This window comes from Macaca thibetana, chromosome 7 (genome assembly GCF_024542745.1).
Source record: "Macaca thibetana thibetana isolate TM-01 chromosome 7, ASM2454274v1, whole genome shotgun sequence".
NCBI classification, from domain to species: Eukaryota; Metazoa; Chordata; class Mammalia; order Primates; family Cercopithecidae; genus Macaca; species Macaca thibetana.
In genome coordinates, this window is record NC_065584.1 from 59,311,107 (window position 1) to 59,332,338 (window position 21,232).

General features: G+C 34.1%; 1 pseudogene; it reads left to right on the forward strand.

The window, feature by feature from the left end:
* Positions 1–19,426: 19,426 nt before the first annotated feature.
* Positions 19,427–19,527, forward strand: LOC126960208 (uncharacterized; annotated as a pseudogene).
* Positions 19,528–21,232: the final 1,705 nt, after the last annotated feature.

Below are 21,232 nucleotides of genomic sequence, written 5' to 3' on the forward strand. Positions count from 1 at the left end.
TAGATTTCCCATTACCAGCAAAAGAAGGTAGAAAGCAATGTAGAAATGTCTTCAAGATCATAGGAAAAAAATATTTCAAACTCACTTATTGTCTATCAACCAGCTAAAAGTTAAGACTGAGCTGATTACATTTTCAGACATGAAAAGACTCAAAGAGCTACACTTTGTGTGCCATTGAAAGGTGTGGTGAAACATGAAAGAGGAAAATCATGGAATTCGGGAAAGTAACAGGCTGTCAGGCTTTTACATGGGAAATGAATGAAACACATTTCTGAGATTAAGAGGAAGAAAATTTTCAATATAACACCTATACAGAAAGCCCAGAAGCAATAAAATCATACTGGATTAGGGCAAAAGAGGTATAATTCCAAGGTAAAAGAGGCAGCAGGTTAGGATGGAGTGTAGAAATAAAATAAGTTTCCTGATGGGTTTGAAAGTTTTATGAGAAAGCAGGAAGTTTGTCAGAGGTTTTGTAGATTGATTTCTATAGGATTTCTCTTTCCATTTAATTTGGTTCAGGTTGGGTTTCTCTAAGACTACAGGTCTTAATACATATGGAAACACATAAGCCACACCATGGCGTCGCAATTGTTGAAAATAAAAATGTGGAACTCTCTGAGCCTGGGTAGTGTAGAGACCATTGAGAATAATTGCACATCAGGGCAGGAGTTATCAAGGCCCTGTTATGTAACAGTGAAGCAGTTAACATATCTCTGGCATTTTACTGGCTCAGACCACATGTCCAGTGAGAGTCTGTCACCCAAATTATGGTTATAAAATACTAAAACGCTGATTTTTTTCCCCCTATTTTGAAAGACCTTTGTTAATGTGCTATAAGAAAAAGATAACTTCAGGGCCAGGTGCAGTGGCTCACGCCTGTAATCCCAGCACTTGGGAGGCCAAAGCAGGCAGATCACCTGAGGCCCGGAGTTCGAGACCAGCCTGGTCAACATGATGAAACCCTGTCTCTACTAAAAATACAAAAATTAGCTGGGCCTGGTGACATGGGTCTGTAGTCCCAGCTACACAGGAGGCTGAGGCAGGAGAATCACTTGAACCCGGGAGCCAGAGGTCGCAGTGAGTGGAGATGGCACACTGCACTCCAGCCTGGGTCTGGGTGACAGAGAGAGACTCTGTCTCGAAAAATTTAAAAAAAAAGGAAAAAGAAAAAGACAACTTCAAATTCAGTAGAACCACCTGGAAGAAAATAGGGAAGAGCAGAATTATTTTATAATTTTTTTAAAAGGCATTCTTGCTGCTTGTTTTCAGTGACCTGAAGCAATCATTTGATTATAATTCATCTTTAAGAAGAATGAAAGTTAAGTTTCCTGCCACAACTTAGATCAGAAATCATGTAATTTGGGATATTTTAGGATGGGGAAATGGGAAACTGGGGATGAGTCAAATCATCACCAGAACCTGAGTCTCAGACCCTTGCCAAGCACTGAATACACCCTATTTAACAGGGGTAATAGTGTCATCTATTATTGGACTCACATTGTAGAAGCCATTTTTGAAGTTCTACAATTAACACATTCCCTAAGCCATCGTATCCCTATGTATAAACTGTACTATCATCTGGAAAATCCACATTTAGATATAATGTAATCAATAAATACCCACAAGTACATTCTTCAGAAGTGATGAAACAGTTGGGATTTATGGTCATTTCCAGGGAATTATAGGTTTCTGGCCAGTGTTCTGTACATCATATTTGTATCAATATCTCCTTCCTACTGACTTGCCCCCTGGAATTCCCCAACATACCCCTGGTCTCTACTGCAGGTTTGGGCTTAAGCAGCCTTATTTGCAACCTATGGCCCTTTCTCCAGATGACTAGCCAGAGAGTGCCATATCTAGCCTGCCCAGAGTCAAAAACATTCTTTCAAAAATCCTAATTTTAAGAAGTACAGATAACTAAGTCAAATAGGATTCTGTTCTACCGTTTCCACAGTTTCCATAAAGCTTACACAAGTGTCTTCCTATTGTTTCATGTGAAATGCTGTTCTATTATTTTTTGACCTTTTTTGTCCTTCTTTGAATGAATGTCTGTTTCATAATACAAACAAACAAAATCTCTTCTTAAAATATTTTGGCAACTTAAACATTTATTAAACTCTAGCTTCTATGAGACAATAATACTTAACACACATTATTAAGACAAGCAATATGTTTTGTACATGCAACTTCCCAAATGTACTTATGACTGCCGCTATAATGTGTTGTGTCAATGTTCATATTAATCTAAATTTAAACTTGTATTAAATATGATAGTGGGCCGGGTGTGGTGGCTTATGCCTGTAATCCCAGCACTTTGGGAGGCCAAGGCAGGGGGATCATGAGGTCAGGAGTTCAAGACCAGTCTGGCCAACATGGTGAAACCCTGTCTGTATTAAAAATACCAAAAAAAATGGCTGGGTTTGGTGGCTAAGTAGGTGTAATCCCAGCTACTTGGGAGGCTGAGGCAAGAGAATTGCTTGAACCTGGGAGGCGAGGCGGAGGGTGCACTGCACTCCAGCCTGGGTGATAAAGCAAGACTCTATCTCAAGGGAAAAAAAAAAAATATATATATATATATATATATGTATGTATGTATGTATGTAAATATATACACACATACACACACATATATCACATATATACATATGTGATATATATGTGTATATATGTGTGTGTATGTGTGTGTATATATATATACTTGAGAGAATAAAATTTGTGACTTTCTTAAACAACCCAATAGAACACCCCAAATAAAGAAGACTATGGTATTCTATAAATTTCTCATGTAAAATCTAGCCAATTATATGACTATTTCTAGTTCTATTTCTGAATAGGACAAATAAAAGAAAATCTTATTTCTCATTCTAATTCTGATTTAAATTTAGTCAAGTAAAAGAGGTTAATAAGAGATATAAAACACTTTCTGGTTACTAGCAGATATACATAAGAAGTAATTATTACTAATAGCAATTTAGTACTATACATTTATTTCTATTTATACATTGGTTAGTAAAATCAAGTAAAAAAACACGTTAATGTATTCTTGAAAGTGCTCATTACTTTGTTTATTAAGGCACTGAAATATATTTGATGTTGAATTTGTCATACATCCTAAAGTTCTAAATGCACTTAGAGGGGAAAGCATAATTGAGGTCAAGATGTGAAGATTTATAATTCCAAATGATTTCTGATAAATGGAAGTACTGTAATTCATAAGGTAAATTAAAAGGTTTCTGATTTGGGATTATATGACTTTTTCTCTTGTTCTTTTATGTCAGAGTTCTCCATTATTTTGTCATTGGTTATTTTGACAAATTGAAGAGATGTGTAGAAATAGTAGAGATGTTTGAGGCCAGCGGGCTGAAGTATATTTTAATGAAGTACATGGACTACTGGAGGTCTTTCAACTACCATGTCTCTTGTAGACCATGGCCTGCTCTATAGTCCATGTTGGCAATTTCTCCTGTTACAATTAATTTCACATGTGGTTAACTTTATCTTCTTACAGGATAGTTGAGATGATTTTTGCACATCCAACCAAAAATGTTTGGTTAGACAAACATTTGTTATTTTTGAGGCACTAGACTTACAGAATTGAAAAGGCATGTACTTTATTTTTAATAATCTCAGAATCTAATTAAGGGAGACATGAAAACAGCTCATGATGGTACAGGGAAGATTCATATGTCCACGATTATGGGGAAACAGTGCTTCTAGATTGAATGGTATCTCCCTAAATTTCACGTGTTGAAGCTGTAACCCTTCATGTGACTGTGTTAGAGATAGGGTCTTTAAGGTGATGAGTAAGGTTAAATGAGGTCAAAAGGGTTGAATTCTCACTCAATAGAACTCAACAGAACTTGCCCTAATAGGAAGAGAAAGAGGTACCAGAGCTCACTCTCCATCATGTGAGAACATAGCAAAAAGATGGCTGTCTGCAAACCTGTAACAGGTCCCTCACCAGAACTGACTACACAGGCACCCTGATGTTAGACTTCTAGCCTCCAGAACTGTAAGAATATTAATTTCTGCTGTTACAGCCTCCCAATCTATGGTATTTTGTTATGGCAGCACAAGCTAATGTACACGAAATGGGAAAATTTAACCCTGGTTGAGGGGACAGGGATGATATAAATCTTTACAGAGAAGCTGACTGTGATATGTAAAATAATGTTCCTTCCCATCGAAACTTGTAAATGTGTTACCTTACATGGCAAAACAGATCTATCTCTTAGGGCCTTCAGATGGAATGCAGTTTGGCCAAGACCTTGATTTAGCCCAAGACCCTTTTCAGAGTTGTAACTTCCAGAAGTGTAAGATAATAATTTTTGTTATTTTAAGCCACTTGGTTTGTTGTAACTTGTTACATCAGCAAAAGGAAACTAACACATCACATACTGGGCTTTGGCCTTGCTTTAGATGGCAAAATGGGCAGAATGTGCATTCACAAGCAAAACAAGGAACTGAGTTGGGGAAAGCAACTGTCATTGCACAAATGTCAGCATGAAAAAGAATGGCTGGTTCAGAGAACTAAGTGATTCAGCTTGGATAAAGTACAAAGGGTGAGCTGGAATTAGAGGGTGGTGAAGCCTGAAAGCACTGGCAGAGATTGCAATTTGAAGACATGGTAGGCCTTGCAAGTTGCTTGAGTTTTGTTGTAGGGAATGAGGTGAAGGTTTTAGACGTCATGCTTGGAGATGCAATTATCAAAAGACTAACAGAAAGGCAGTGTGGGAGACAGCTGGGGATTTGGAGTGGGGATAATCCTGAACATTTAAATACCATTTAGAGGACTATAAAGGAGTGTGATCTCTACCTAACTCGCCAGATCCATCCTTTAGTCTTTAATATTTTCTTAAGCAGACCCAGTAATTTTCTACCACTTTACTGTGTTCCATCTGTCCAACTTCTCTTATCCATGCAAAGTTAATGATTAAAATGTTGCATTATATAGTTAAAAGAAAAATACCAACTTTTAATTTCTTATCCACTTTAATTACCATAGCTGGATATTAAAATCTTTACTTCCCTAAAACCCAGTTAATAAGAACACAGGAATATATAAGGAATATATAAGGATTCGTTTTTCAGCTATTGCCACTTTCTCCAGATTGTTTATGTTATCTGCATCAAAAGTTCATGGAATTACTCTTTTCTGTGTTTCTACAATGTGTTGTGCATAATTAGTACTGTATATATATGTACACTGCTACTTTGCATGTCTATGTTCCTTGCTAGTCTGTAATTCCTTTAAGGCAAAGAGAAATTTCTTTATCTTTACATCTCTGGCACTTGCTGATACATAATAGATGCTCAATAAACGTTTGTTGAAAAATAGTAAATAAGCAATGATAAATAAATGACAACTATTACAGTTGTTGGTCAGATACATATTCATTATCTTCCCAGAGAAAATCATCTGAATTGTGCAAAGAGAAAAAATCAACATCAGACAAGAATACATATAGATGTGAAACTCAGAATTGATGATGCCAAGTAGTCAAGGAAGATTTCATATGAAGAAAAAAACAGCAGGGAAATTGTTGTACCTATGACTGCTAGGCTTATAGTAGCCCCATGACAACTGGAAGCAGTAAGAGCAAATTTTCTCAGGAAAAGCATGCCTACAATTCAAGGGATTGTCTCAGAAAAATGATCTCCAAAGTAGAGTAGGATTGAGCAGGAGATGGTAGTTGCAATAGCATCTGTATCTATTTGCAGGTTACTGCAATAATAGTCCTTTGCACAATATCCAGGCAGGCCATACTGATTCTCTATTGAAAAGTGAGCTATATGGCAGTTTGCTTGGAAGAAAAAGAGAGTTGTTAGAACAAAAATGGCAATTATTTGAAATTCTTTATTATCATAATTATTAGAATTTTTCATGACTTTGACTAATTAGTCATATTAAATTACTTCACTACTTATTTTATGTATTTATATACTTGACAAAGTAACCCGATTTGCTCTCTAATTAATGTAAAGAATTTTACTGTTTCCAGAATCTACTGTATCAGCAATAACATCAGATTTATGAGAGCTAATCTCATTAATATTAATGGAATTTTTACATATAAATCTCATCATGTATCACTGACAGATGAGAGGTTGGTGAAAACTCTAAAAATCTCATGGGCTAAGGACATTAGCAAAAATGGATGGTATCAAGGGATAGAAACCTTATTAAAGCATTGTCATCTAAATTATATTCATCAATGGTAAGAAATAATTGTCATTGTATCATAGAGAAAATGAGCATTTTTACAGAATCGAAATAGATTCAAGTCTCCTTTCTTTTGGAGGAAAGTAGTATGGTGATACCTGCAAATGGAAAAATCACTGAGAATATATTTTGGCATAAAATTTCCTTGACAACTGTCTGATCATTTTTTGGAAATTATGCTTTTTTAAATGTTGCTTTAATTTATATATTTCAGTGAAGAAGAAAACCTCAGTTAAATGCTTACTCCCCTAAATAGTTCATTCAATTTTCTGGGTAGCTACCATTTGCTATGCTTTGAAAACTTTAAGGCAGTAGAACAAACAGCAGCTGTGGCAGCAAGGGTGAAAGTGATATTACAGCTGTAGTAATATTGATTTTCATCAATAAACAAAGTTAACCTTAGGTTGAGTGGGGAAGAGGGATTCCTAAGGCAACACATATTTCAACTTGAGAATTATCAGTCTAGAGCACAAATACTTGTACCCATACATGCATTAACTGAAAATATTTAATTGACAACATGTAGAAATCAAGGTGGCATAGGATGAAAGGCTAGTCGTTTCTTTTTGTATCTTTTACATTAAAATCTATGACTGCTTCTCCTCTGAATCAAAGCACTTCAGTTAATCTTCATTAAACGTATCAAATGCAATTTTCAATGGAATAAAGAACCTTTATAAAAGCAAGTTAGATGAGTAAAAATAAAACAGATTGGAAAAAGACAGCTATTATAAAAACTTTTTCAACTTTAACAGAGCTTATAGGAGATTACTTTGAACAATTTCAGTCCACTTATTTAAATAATCAACACATTTGCCAACACATATATTTAATACTGACTATGTATAACACTATAGTAGATACTGGAGGTGGAAGTGCAAGTAAAAATACAAATAAATATTTAATTAAAATCATTGTATTATGGGCCAAGAGAAAATTACAAGAGCATACATCAGAGGGATTTAATTTAGATAGAAGAGGTTATGTGTAGACAGCAGAATGAGCAAGAGCTTCTTTAGGAACTAACATCTAAAATCAGAAAAGGAGTGAGAGATGATTCGCTAGAGGATGCCACTGGGGCTAGTGAACGGGAGGGCCTAGACAGATAGAACAGGGCCAGTGGTTTCCTGAGTGAGAAAAGACTGTGGCAATTCAACTGAAAGGCCAATGTGGCTGGGATACAGAGGGGTGGAGTAAAACAATGTGAAAGTAGAGAGATACTGGAGGACCTTCATCTATCTGGCAAAACTTTTGACCGGTATGCTAACAACTTTAAAAGCCATTCAATGATTTTAAATAGGGGAGTGGCATGATTATTTCTGACTTTGTAAATCATCACTTTGGCTTTAATTTGGAAAGGGAAGCAAATGGAGAATGGATCATATTCAAGTAAAGATTTTTGTGCTAAAAATATTGTAAAATATGTGTAGCCTTTCAGGTAGTGATGTAGGAAAGCAATATACATCCTGATAGCCCAATTCTAATTTAGTTTTACATTTTAAATATTCAGCAATTAAATTCATTATTTGGGTTTTTAAATTTATACCAACTACTTCATATTTAATAGAATGTCATAAAATGTCTATGGGTAAAAATCATATTATAAAATAAGTAAATGGTTTTATATAATTAATAATTGATACAGTCATAACAAAAAAGCTCTGATTATTAAGATAAAGATAAACTTTCCACTAGTTTTAGGTACATATTTAAAATAATGCTATCTATCATGATAAATATTTTTATCCATCATCGTCTGCAGATAACTTCCCAGAAATGTCAGTGGAGTGCAGAAAAAATTAATAATTCCCCTTTATTCTATAAGCAAAAAAATAAAGTAAAAGAACAGATGCAACAACAAAACAGCAACCAGGGAGAAATATTTGTTTATTTTCTTCCCATATATTGATCCTTCTTTTAATTTTAAAAATTTACAACACAGCAAACATCAAATAAGTAAATAAGAGTGAAGGCTGTGGCATGGATCACAAGCCCTTAGATAACTCATATTCAGATGAGAGACCCATCCCTGATGGGTTACTGAGGCAAAGCTGATATTTTATCTCACTGCTTTATAAGCTTTCTTTACTAGATTTTGTTTCTAGTGCAGTGAAGTTGGTACAATCATCAAGACTTGCATCCCTTTGACACGTTTATCAATACGAATGTACAAGACCCTAAAATCATTTAAAATTAGCATTTACTGACACTTAACTGGTAAGGTATTAATTGGCAGAAGGGTATTTTGCATGCAAAGTCCACATCGTATGTCACCTTTAATTTACAGCTATGGCAAGTTCCATGCTGACACATTTGTAAAGGTAAAGCCATTAGTTATTTGCCTCAGACCAAGAACATGGTATACCTTTTAATTTCCAGCCTATCATAGGTTTAATCTAAATATCTTTAAGCAGTTTTTGGCAATAATTTTGAGGGTCAACATGCAAATATTTAACTCAGAATCATGTGCAACTCAAAACTGTCAGGCTATTACCATGTTGACATTCCTGATAGCCTATGTTGACATTCCTGATATATTTTTATTTCATTTCAAAAGAAGAAAATTCAACTAGATATTACTGAATTTCTCAAACTGTCTAAACAATGAATGGCAAATTGGAGACATAGTTCAATAGATTTATAATTGAACTATTGTAGTACTTGCTACTTGTCTTTAGTTACAAATTTTAAACTGAAGACATAGCTATCTTCTGGAATTAAAACTCAGTTTCTGTACAATAAAAATACACTTAACAGAGTAGAAGTTTTATAAGGTTAGCATTGTATGTCTGGCTTGGAACTAACTATGACCATGATCTTGACCAGATTTTTAGATTTGTTCACTTAAAAATATGATATATAAACTTTCCAATAAAATAATGAACGTAATAAAATAAATAAGGCAGAAATGAATAACTTTATATATATAAATACACACAAGTATATATCTACAAATATTTTATACACATTAGTATATAATATGAATATTTATAGGTGTGGATTTAGTATAATGCACCTACTATTCAGAATGACAAATATTTTCTGGCTTATGTCCTGTACTTCGTGGCCCTGAATTGTGTCCCCATCTCTGACATAGTTTTTTAATAGTATCAAAGACGCTTTTTTTTACAATAGTACAGTAGTTCCCTCCATCTCTGTAGTTTCATTTTCAGTAGTTGCAGTTACCCGTGATCAACTGCAATCTGAAATATTCAATGGAAAATTCCAGAAACAAACAAGTCATAAGTTTTGAATTCCAAGCCATTCTGAGTAGTGTGATATTCTTTGCCCCGCCTGTGGCATGAATCATCTCTTTGTCTGGTGCATGCATGCTGTAGATGTCCCCCGCCTGTGAGTCACTTAATAGCTATCTAGGTTGTCTGATTGACTGTCATGTTATGGCAGTGTTTGTGTTCAAGCCATCCTTATTTTACTTACTGATGTCCTCAAAGCACAAGAATAGTGATGCTGCCAATTCAGATCTACCAAAGAGAAGACAAATATTTGCCCAATATAAATTGCTGCTGTGCCTAATTTATAAATTAAACTTTATCATAGGCAAGTATAGGAAAAAAACACGGTATCTATGGGGTGGTAACCATGGGGTTCATCACCATCCATGGTTTCAAGCATCCACTAGGGGTTTTGGAAAATATTTCACACAGATAAGCAAAGTCTACTGTATTCATAGTGATGGTCCTTTTGAATTCCTAAAATGTATAAATATAATGAAAAATAATGGTTTATACAAAATGCTTATTAAATATAAAGGTAATTAATGTCCCATCAGTAGGTGACACATCTTTTCCATTGGTGGTGTTTTCCATCAGCAACTGGAAATTTCATCTGAAAGGTTCTTTGATTCTGACTCATAGTAAGCCTCTATAGAGTGCTGGAGTTTATGTGATAGTCTCTGGTCATTAACAAAATGACACTGAGGTAAGGGAAATTATCCAACAGCTGAAACAAAGGCCTTAGGTTGTAATTATGCAAACAAAACAATATTATTTATTAGAACATAGCTTAACATCTGTTTGCAACCATATTAAAATGAACTTGTGATTATTTTCTGTCATTCTTTGCTTTGTAACCTAATGCAATGTCTTGTGTAAAATATACACTCATTAAATTATTTAATGGTATCCTTATTCTAAAGTCTGGCTTATCTTTTATATCAGTGTTAATGTTTACCTGTATAAAATTCTGTTTCAACTAATAGAATGCAAAATGATAGAAGAGAAGCAGTCAGAGTCTGGCAGAGCCATAACCAATAAGATGGCATGAATATTAAAAGGAGAAGTCATGCAAGAATAACCTTGATTACCTTTTTGTCAGAACATGGCATTTGATGAAAGGAAGTCAGTAAGCATAGATTATTTTTAGGAGTGCATTTTTTTGTAGTGCCTCAAATATTTAATTTAATTCAAAAAGGCTTTGAAATGAGTTTTGCTTTGATATGTGAACCTTGTTAGAGAGATCATAACCAAACAATGGTTGTGTATTCAGAATAAGTGGGTTTATCACTTGTGTTAACAGTTTCCATATAGAGTGGACCAAAGAGTCAGATAGAAACCACAGCACATCTGAAACCAGTCTCAGATGTTTAAAGCCAAGCAACTTAGCAATAGTATTGATACTATTTATCTTTCTAAAATTTTATTCATAGCAGTCATCAAATTTGATTTAATAGTTTACTTGTTTCTTACTCATCTCCTAGCCACATGCAGAATAATTTTGATGAAAACAGGGAACTTATCTGACTTACTCACAGAAGTCAGAGCAGAAACAATAGCAACTTGAGCAGAAACAATAGCATATGGTAGCCATAAGGTTAAAAATTATTATAAGAATAAATGAAATGCAATTTTATTCTCCATGGTTTTCTGCATTTTAAAAGTTTTACACACTTAGTGTGTATTTCTTTTATAAAGGAAAACAATAGAAAGTTACAACTTTCTTATTTATATTTGTTGTTGCAGCATTTGTGCTTTGAATCTGTTCTTGTAAACTAGAAAGCTCAGAGGACAACATAGTCTACTGTGTCTATACAATCAGCAGTCTGAATAATTGTATTTTTCCTTTTTAATATTTATAAACAATTTAAGAATGTTGAAAGAGTAAAGGAAGGGTGCAAAGAGTTTTTAAAATTTTGGATATGATATTTCACCACTGTTTGTAAAGAAAATTTTCAGGAGTCCACATTCAAATAGGCATAGATAATTTTTATAAGTTCAAATTTTATTATTGACATTATTTTCAACCCAAAGCTTTCATAGAGAGCCCTTTATGGTTAATGAATCTGATATCATAGTGAGATATTAATAAGGAACTCAAAAATTGTTGTGTTTGTTGAATACAGAATTCCTGAAGGCTACATTTTTAAGTATAGAGATTTCTAGTATACAGCACAGTGTCTGGCCCATCATAAGGACACATTACCTATTTGTTAAATTAATGAACAAAGCTAGGTGTGAAAAGGACACAGTCTCTTTTCTCAAAATATCCTAATTCTATGTAGAGGTGCCTTGGAGTAATTTTTTGTCAAGCCATAAAAGGTGCAGCTTAAGTAATACAAGGAGAGGTGGGTGAGTAAAGATTCCATAAATTACCAATGTTATCAATTATAAGGTGAAAAATATTTTAATAAACAACATTATCTACATGTACATCAAGATACAAATATATCACTCTACCAAACATTTGAAATTTAGCTAGAAGATTTAGGTAAATACTTTTTATAATCTATGCTACCCTTCCTGTATAGCCATCGCTCTGAAATGTTGGTACTAGCAAAGACAAAGAACACTGGAGTTCTTTATGGATTAAAATCATATGCCTAGGAGTGCATTGGACGCATACATATCACATACAATGGACAGTGTGGGTTTGGTGAGAGACCTACGAGAGAGCGTAGCAGTGGAATATAGGCCATACAACAGGGAGCGTGAGGTCAATTAGTAAAGCTTAGGTAGGTCATACTCAAAGCTAAAATGAGGTCCTTGAAGAAAAACAGATAACTCAGTTAAAAGGGGAATCCACAAGTCTGATTATGAGTTATGCACATGAAACACAGATTGGAGATTTGATGGAAAATCAGGAACATCTTGGACTGATAAGAATCACAATGGGAGAACCTAATGATCTAGAAGTATTCCAGGCAAAAGTGTACTGGTAAGTCATGGTAGAACCTATTTTCAGAGCTCAAAGTTTTTACTCTCACATGTCTTAAGGAGAGGACCACACTGATTCCATATGACACATGAAGCTGTTTTTTCTTTCTTGTTTGCTTGCTTGCTTGCTTCTTGCTTTCTTGCTTTCTTTTTGGTACCAGACAGCTAAGTCTTACTAACCTTCTAGGAGATGTTGCCTAGGTAGGTGGAGCAGCAGCTAATATATATATATATATATATATATATATATATATTTCTATATAATCTTATCTAAAAAGTAGATGATCTATCTAAATACCAGGAAATAAAATAATTAACTGTCATGATCAGGAGGCTTAAAATATATTCCCTTTTCCAAAATATATATGCACAGTTTTTGGATAGAACTATCATGGTTGACTGATCTATCAATCTTGTTAATGCAAAAGTCAATACTTTCAGAAACCTTAAAGCAGTTTCTATGAACCTGATGCTGGAAAACAAAGTCTGATTCAAATGTCTCTGTTTGATGCTTCCAGAGGCAATTAATGAAAAGACTACATCTATCACTACAAATAATGGTAATACCGAGGAATTAAAATTGAACTTAGAAGAAATTAGGTGCTGATGAGGCTATAATCTTTCTATTCTTATCAAGAAACAAAAAAAAAGGCAGATTTTGGAAGTGACACTAGTTTGACAAAATAAGACAGAAATTTAAATGAGCCTTGCAAAATAATGCTATCTGTAGGGAGTGTTCATGGTCACTATATGAGTTTTGCATGGAATGGAACCATCAGTCAAACCAGTGATGTCTACGCTGACCCATCACAATTAGGCATAATAACTTTCCAAATCAAATCTGTAAAATCCTGGCTGCCATTCTTTTGTGATAAAGCACAACTCTCAGATTTAGGAACACAAGCCTCACTCACTTTTAGGAAATCACATTTCACTTTATTAAAGATCCTTTTTTCTTGAAGATTTCTTGATAAACTCCACATCGAACTGAATGTTACCTTATTGTAACATAATTGCTATTAATGACATGAAATATTTTTTGAGAGATAGAAAACAGTTGACATAAAATATGGACCTTTGTTAAAACATTTTATAGAGAGGTAAGTGCAGTATTTACCTTCGAAATACTCTTTTTAACAAGACATCAAATGAAATGGTAAACAGTCCTCTTTTCTTATCAAAGTTCTTTGATGGTGAAAATAATATTTGTAGAAGGCAAGAGTAGAAAGTATAAGTCACATGACTTTCTCTATTAAGGATTATGATTATGTTAAAAGGTGACAATAAATTGTGTTAAAACTATAAGAATGACTAAAAATTGTGTTAAAAATATGTGACTACCCAAAAATAAGCTGCCTTTTGGTGAAACAAATTTTATGTTGAATTCATTGGTATATCATATTTAAGCAAAACTAAGACTATAATGGCATCTTATAAAGTTTGATTTTTAATGGCTAGACTTGGCTAGGGAATGAGATTTAGGAAGATAGTTTACATATAATTTTTAATTCTAATTTTCTCTAGTTTTAATATCAATGTGTTCTTTCATTCCACATATATCCATTGATCACTTTCTGTGAGCAAAGTGCACACCTAGGTACTAACATACTTCTTCTTTCCATAGTCTAACAAAATATTGTATCGGTCACGATTATAGGAGGTTTTTGTCTTAACGTTTTATTATACAAAGTGTAGGCATGTACCAAAGCATATGGAAATCTGTAAAAAATAATCCATACGCACAAAAGTAAGCTTCAACAAATAAGAACCCATGGTCAATCTTACTTCCTTTAGTCCCTCTCCTACTTTTCCAGCTCCCATGTTATTTTGAGGCAAATTCTATGTTTAATACCATTTTATCTATAAGTACTTTAGTAATTATCTGTAAAATATATGGTTTCTTTTATAGCTATATTTTTACAAAACCACTTCACCATATTACATCTAAAATTTGACAGTCTCTTAATATCAATTACATAGCTAGTGTTAAAATTTCCAATTATCATTTTTTATTTAAAAAATTAAATTATAGCACATATAAAAAGTGCAAAAATAATAAATGAACAGTTTGGTGAATTATCCTAAAGTACAAAACTTATATAAGATACAGATCAAGAAATAGAATATTCCTAGAGTCACTGAAATTTTCTCTTGCCCCCTTTCAAGGGAAACCATTATTCTGACTTCTGCCTAGATTAGCTTTGCCTGTTTTTGAATTTGATGTAAATGAAACCAACAGTGCATACACTTTTGCATTTGGTTTGTTTTACTGAACAATTTGTCTGTGGGAGTCTCCATATGTGTGTAGTTATAGTTCATTGTTCATTTATTCTCATTGCTGTGTAGCATTCCATTTTGTATCATTATTTGTCAATTCTATTATCAGTTCCATGTGGAGCCACATTGGAATCTGAGGCTAAAGGAAACAATAATATGGATCCTGCTTTTTTTTTGCATTAATATTGATTTTTAAAATGTTGTATTAAATTTATGTATCTTGATTATAGTCTTTTTATAGCCACTTAATTTTTTCTCCTGAAACAAGTGCTTCACTTACTTCACTCTAGTCCCAACTCAGTCTACTATAAATGGACATGTCAGCTGCATACAGTTTTTGGAGATTATAAATAGTGTTGATGTAAACATATTTATATATTTCTGTTAAGTATATATGCACACACATACACACACAAACACGATTACAGGTAACTTTTTTTTTTAACCTTCTTTACAAATGTGCTATGTGTAGAACACATTATTGTCAACTACAATGTTGTATAGCAAATCTCCAAAACTTAATCAATTTGCATAACTTAAACATTATATTAGTTGAACAGAAACCCCTCATTTCCACTCTGCCCAACCCCAGGCAACCACAATTGTACTCTTTGTTTCTACGAGTTTGACTATTTTATATACCTCATATAAAAATCATGCAGTATTTGTACTTCTGTGACTGGCTTCTCTCACTTAGCTTAATATCCTCAACGTTCATACAATTATCATAAATAGTATTCTTTTTTTACAAAAGATGGAGTCTCACTATGTTGCCCAGTGTGCTCTAGAACTCCTGGGCTCAAGCGAACCTCCATCCTCAGCCTCCCCAGCAGCTGGGACAAGGCACACTTCATCATGTCTGGCTCAATTTTCTTTTAAATATCATAAAATCAAACTTAAAGGAATATTCTGTACACATTGTTTCTTTGAAAAGAACCCAACTATGATCCACACATTGCTACTGTTTGATGTGGCTCTTAAGTCTCTTCAGATCTATAATGTCTGCTCTCATCCTGTTTTCTCCCTTCTTTCAGTTTATTTGTTGAAAAAAAGAATAGGTTATGTGTCCCACAGAGTTTCCCACTATCTGGATTTGGTGGTGAGTCCCAGGGGTGCATTTTTAAACATTTATCTGCCAGATTTATATGCATGATAAGCAGATTAAAATGTTTGGCAAAACTACTTTATAGGTGATGGGTGTGTTTTCTTCCACACACAAGCACACAAATACCTGATTGTCTCACGTTTTTTATTAGCAGCCTTTCATGCTCAATTCCTGTATCCATTAATTTTGCCAAACTTATAAAACATGCAAATGCTTACATTCTTTCTTGATTTATTAGTAGAGTATACCTGTGGGAATAAATATTTTCCGTTAACTTTTGGGTTTTACAATGGTAGTCTGTATAGGAAAATAAAATAATTCTTGATTTTTTTTCTTTTAAATTGCCTGTTTTTAAAATAACGTATTGCTTAATTAGTATTCACCAGTGATGGGTAATTACTTTCAAATTGTTAAGAGCACATATATATTTAATCATATTTGATCTGTTTCAACCTGTTACAATTATTTTCCTTAATGATGATGAAATTGTTCCGTCTTTGCTGGAATGAGATATGTTGACTCCTGAAAACTTTTGAAAACAGCCAAGTGATCTTGTGTAGCTTCCTTGCTCTTTTTATGACAAGATGTTCTAGAAACATATTATAACTATGCTGCTTCGGGCCTGGAATGATCTGCTTTTCCTTTTGTAAATGGATCTACCCTCACTTTGAGTTTGTCTGATGTTTGTCAGGATTAGATTCAGGTGTTTCATTCCAGGATTTAAAAATTACCTAAATAATGCTGTGTCCTTCAAAGGGTATCACATTGAAAGGCATAGGATGTCAATCTGCCTCACACTGCTGATGTTAGTTTTTACACTCAGTCAAGTTGTTGTGTTACTTTTCTTAGTATTACTATTTTTCATTGCAACTAGTAAGGAATCTGTAGGAAGGCACTTGGACACCATGCAAATATCCTATATCTCATTAAAGAAAATCTTCCTAGCTATAGCAACCATTCATCACTTCTTTGCCTAACCAGTCTTCACTATAATTGTTACAAAATTGTATTTTTCCATCTTCTGCAATTACTTAACATTTACCAACTGGCAATGGATATTGTACTTTAAGAAGCACTCTTCCCCCATTCATTTACCTGTTTACTTATTTATGATTGTTACATACTCTTGGATTCCTACTTTGATGTTTAAGTTTTCCGGGATTTGCCTGTTAAGTGTCACTTACAACTGCCTGCTATGACCTCGTAATATGCCCCCATGTGTTTTCTTGTGATTATTATTTTAGCAACATTTTCTTAGTTTCTGTAATAGCAAAGTTTTCAAAATGATGATGTGCCTATCTTACCCTAACTTTGTAATGGAGACATTTTATAAAATCAGGAAATATTTGACATTATAATCTAATGAACACATTATTAGAAAATAAAATTAGAGGATAATATCTGCTAGGAATATAAATGCAAATACTTAACCCAATGTGAGGAAATTGAACTCAGCAATCCTTCTGGATAACTAAGGACCATGGTTGCCATATAATATCCAAAATTTTCCTTTCCAAATCAAAAAAATAGGAAAGTTCTCTTTTTATTCTTTAAAAATCAAAAGTGAAAGTTAAATTTTGCAAATGTATGCCTAAAGCATAATTTGAATACAATGCTGAAATTGTAAATACCTGTAAGTAAAAAGAGAAAAATATCCCACCAAATCCCAGTGCAGATCTCTCAGGCTGTCACAATGCTCTTGCACAGACACAAGGCTTTGTGGCAAGCAAAGATGGAATGAGAAAAACTGTGGGAAAGCTATAACAGAGAGATTAGCCAAAGGAGCCTAAAGATGATTTGCAATGGACACTAAAAATATTCAATCCATTCTAAATCTAAAATACTGCATAAATGTCATCCAAGCAGATTGTGACATTAACTACAAGGGAAGGAGTTTAAAATATACATATATGATTTAAAGGGGAGACAGTATTTAAAGGGGCAATTATAACTTACAATGGATCATGCCATATAAAGGGACAGAATACATTTAAATGGAAATTTAAAAAGACATAGCTTCTGGGGAAGAAAAAGAGACAAACAAGAAGGCAGAAACACCTTTTGGCAATAGGATGATGAAGGAGAAAAGAAGAAAAAGAAGACCTTATTTGGATTCTATGGGACAAGAGAGGACTCATAATCCTTCCCCAAACAACAAAACAAATAAAACCCCCTATATTTTGCAATAATGACTGAGGGGAGGAGGTGCTTATGGATCATGCTTTTGGTTTCATGAATAACACTTTGATTAATCCTAGGTCACAGATAATTTTTCTGTGTTTACATTTAGACTTGTGTTACATTTTGAGTTAATTTGTATATAAGGTATAGGGTTTAGATTTAGGTTTGGTTATGTGTTTGCTTGTTTGTTTGCATATAATTATCACCAAATAGCTTCTTTTTTCATTCTGTCCAGGTTTTATAGTTTCTTTCAATGGGAAAGATGGGATGAAATTAATTACTTTATCTTACTTAGTACCTCCAGTGTTCTCTTTAATAAACACTACAGGTATTATAACTTAGATCAGGGACAAGAAAAAGATGCCCACTATGCCAACTATTATTGTATTGGTACTATTATCCAATGCAAATAGGCAGGATAAATTAATTAGTTGTCCAAGAAGGAGTAAATAAAAAGTCAGCTAGTCTCTATTTTGGATAGGAGCGGCACCATAAAACAATGAGAGCAGCAATCAATGTTAAATCTAAGTCAAATCATAAAATAATTCAGTCAAGTAGCAGAATATAAAATTAATTCTCAAAAATCAATTGTTTTTTACTCAGAAATAATAAACCGATGACATATTGGTAGGAAAACTTTAGTTATAATGGCAATAATAAATATTAAATATTTAGAAAAAATTAATGAGAAATGTGCAAATCTTATACAGAAAAATGTTAGGACAACACTAAAGGGTACAGAAATAGAATTAAACAAAACAACAACACAATATTTAAAAGGTAACAATTATCCATATATTAATATATAAAGTGAATGTGATAAGAATACAAATGCCAACAGACTATTGTAGGGAGTGAATCAAATTGTGACACTAAAGTTCATATGAAAAAATAAACATGCAAGAATAGCCAGGAAATTTTGGAAAATATGTTTATGATAGGAAAGTAGCTCTGCTCTAACACTAAAACATGTGATACACTACCCGTAAAATTAAAGTAGTGATGTACAGGCAAACATGGCAAGAGAAAGTACAGAAATTAACCCCAGCACACAGAGAAATTCAGTATATGATAAAACGGCATCTTAAACCACTGGGGCAAGATAGATTTTTAAATAAATGATGCTGAAAAACAGTAGCCATATAAATAAAATTTGGCCCATACCTCATGCCATATAAAAGAGTAAACTCCAAATAACTTAGGTATCTAAAAGTAAAAAGAAAACCTTGCAAATACTAGAAGAAACTTAGGCAAATTACTCTTTAACAATGGTATAGAACTCTGAGTCAAATCCAAAGGAAATGAAAGAAAGAGCTATAAATCTGATTCCCTGAACAAATACGTTGCAAAGTGAGTCATAAACAAGGCAAAATACTGTTGACAACTAGGAGATAATATTCATAGGCTATACCACAGACACAGCGTTGATATCCTTACTATTTAAAGAACTCCTAAAAATTGAAGGACAGCGCTTACTTTGGTAGGACATATACAAAAATTGGAATGACACAGAAAAGATTATCATGGCGCCTATGCAATGCTGAAGTATTTGTGAAGTATTCCATATTTTTCTGGCTCTGAAGTAGAATTCAGAATGGATAGGTACAAAGTTAATTGAACTACAGAAATACATTCTAACCCAATGCAAGGAAGCTAAAAATCAAGATAAGAATTGAACAAGCTGACAGACAAAATAGTATCGAGAAAAGTAACTGAACTGACAGAGCTGAAACACACAAGAATTTCATAATGCAATTACAAATATTAATAGCAGAATAGCCCAAGCAGAGGAAAGAATGTCTGAGCTTGAAGAATGACTTTCTGACATAAGATAGGCAGACAAGAATAGAGAAAAACAAATGAGAATGAATGAGCAAAACCTCTTAGAAGCATGGGATTATGCAAACAGACTGAATCTACAACTGATTGCTGCACTTCAAAGAGATAGGGAGAAGGTAACCAACTCAGAAAACATATTTCAGGATGTCATCCAAGATAATTTCCCCAACCTAGCTGCAGAGGCCAACATTCAATTCAGGAAATGCAGAGAATCCCTGTAAGATGCTTCACAAGAAGATCATCCCAAAGACATATAATTATCAGATTCCCCAAGGTCAAAATGAAAGAAAAAAAAATGTTAAAGGCAGCTAGAGAGAAAGACCAGGTCACACACAAAGGGAAGCTCATCAGGCTAAGAGTGGACCTCTCAGCTGACACCCTACAAGCCAGAAGAGACTGGGGGTCAATATTCAACATTTTGAAGAAAAGAAATTCCGGCCGGGCGCGGTGGCTCAAGCCTGTAATCCCAGCACTTTGGGAGGCCGAGGCGGGCGGATCACGAGGTCAGGAGATCGAGACCACAGTGAAACCCCGTCTCTACTAAAAATGCAAAAAAAAAATTAGCCGGGCGCGGTGGCGGGCGCCTGTAGTCCCAGCTACTCGGGAGGCTGAGGCAGGAGAATGGCGGGAACCCGGGAGGCGGAGCTTGCAGTGAGCCGAGATAGCGCCACTGCACTCCAGCCTGGGCAACAGCGTGAGACTCCGTCTCAAAAAAAAAAAAAAAAAAAAAAAAAAAAAAAAAAAAAAGAAAAGAAAGAAAAGAAATTCCAACCCAGAAGTTCATAAGCTGAGGAGAAATTGGATGCTTTTTAGACAAACAAGTGTTGAGAAATTTGTTACCACAGACCTGCCTTACAAGGGCTCCTGAAGGAAGCACTAAATATAAAAAGGAAACACCGACACCATTACTAGTCATTACAAAACACATTGAAGTGCACAGACCAGTGACATTATAAAGTAAATACGTAAGTCTGCAAAATAGCCAGTTAGCATTGTGATGACAGGATCAAATCTTCACACAACAATACTAACCTTAAATATAAATGTGCTAAATGCCCCAATTAAAAGACACAGACTGGCAAGTGGGATAAAGTTCTAAAATCCTTTGGTATGCTGTCTTCAAAAGACCCATCTCACATGCAATGACACACATAGGCTCAAGATAAAGGGACAGAGAAAAATCTACCAGGAGAATGGAAAACAGAAAACAGGGTTGCAATCCTAGTTTCTGACAAAACAGATTTAAACCAACAAATGTCAAAAAAGACAAAGAAGGCCATTACATAATGGTTAAAGGTTCAATTCAACAAGAAGATCTAACTATCCTAAATATATATGCACCCAACACAGGAACATTCAGATTCATAAAGCAAGTTCTTAGAGATCTTCAAAGATACTTAGACTCCCACACAATAATGGTAGGAGACTTTAACACCT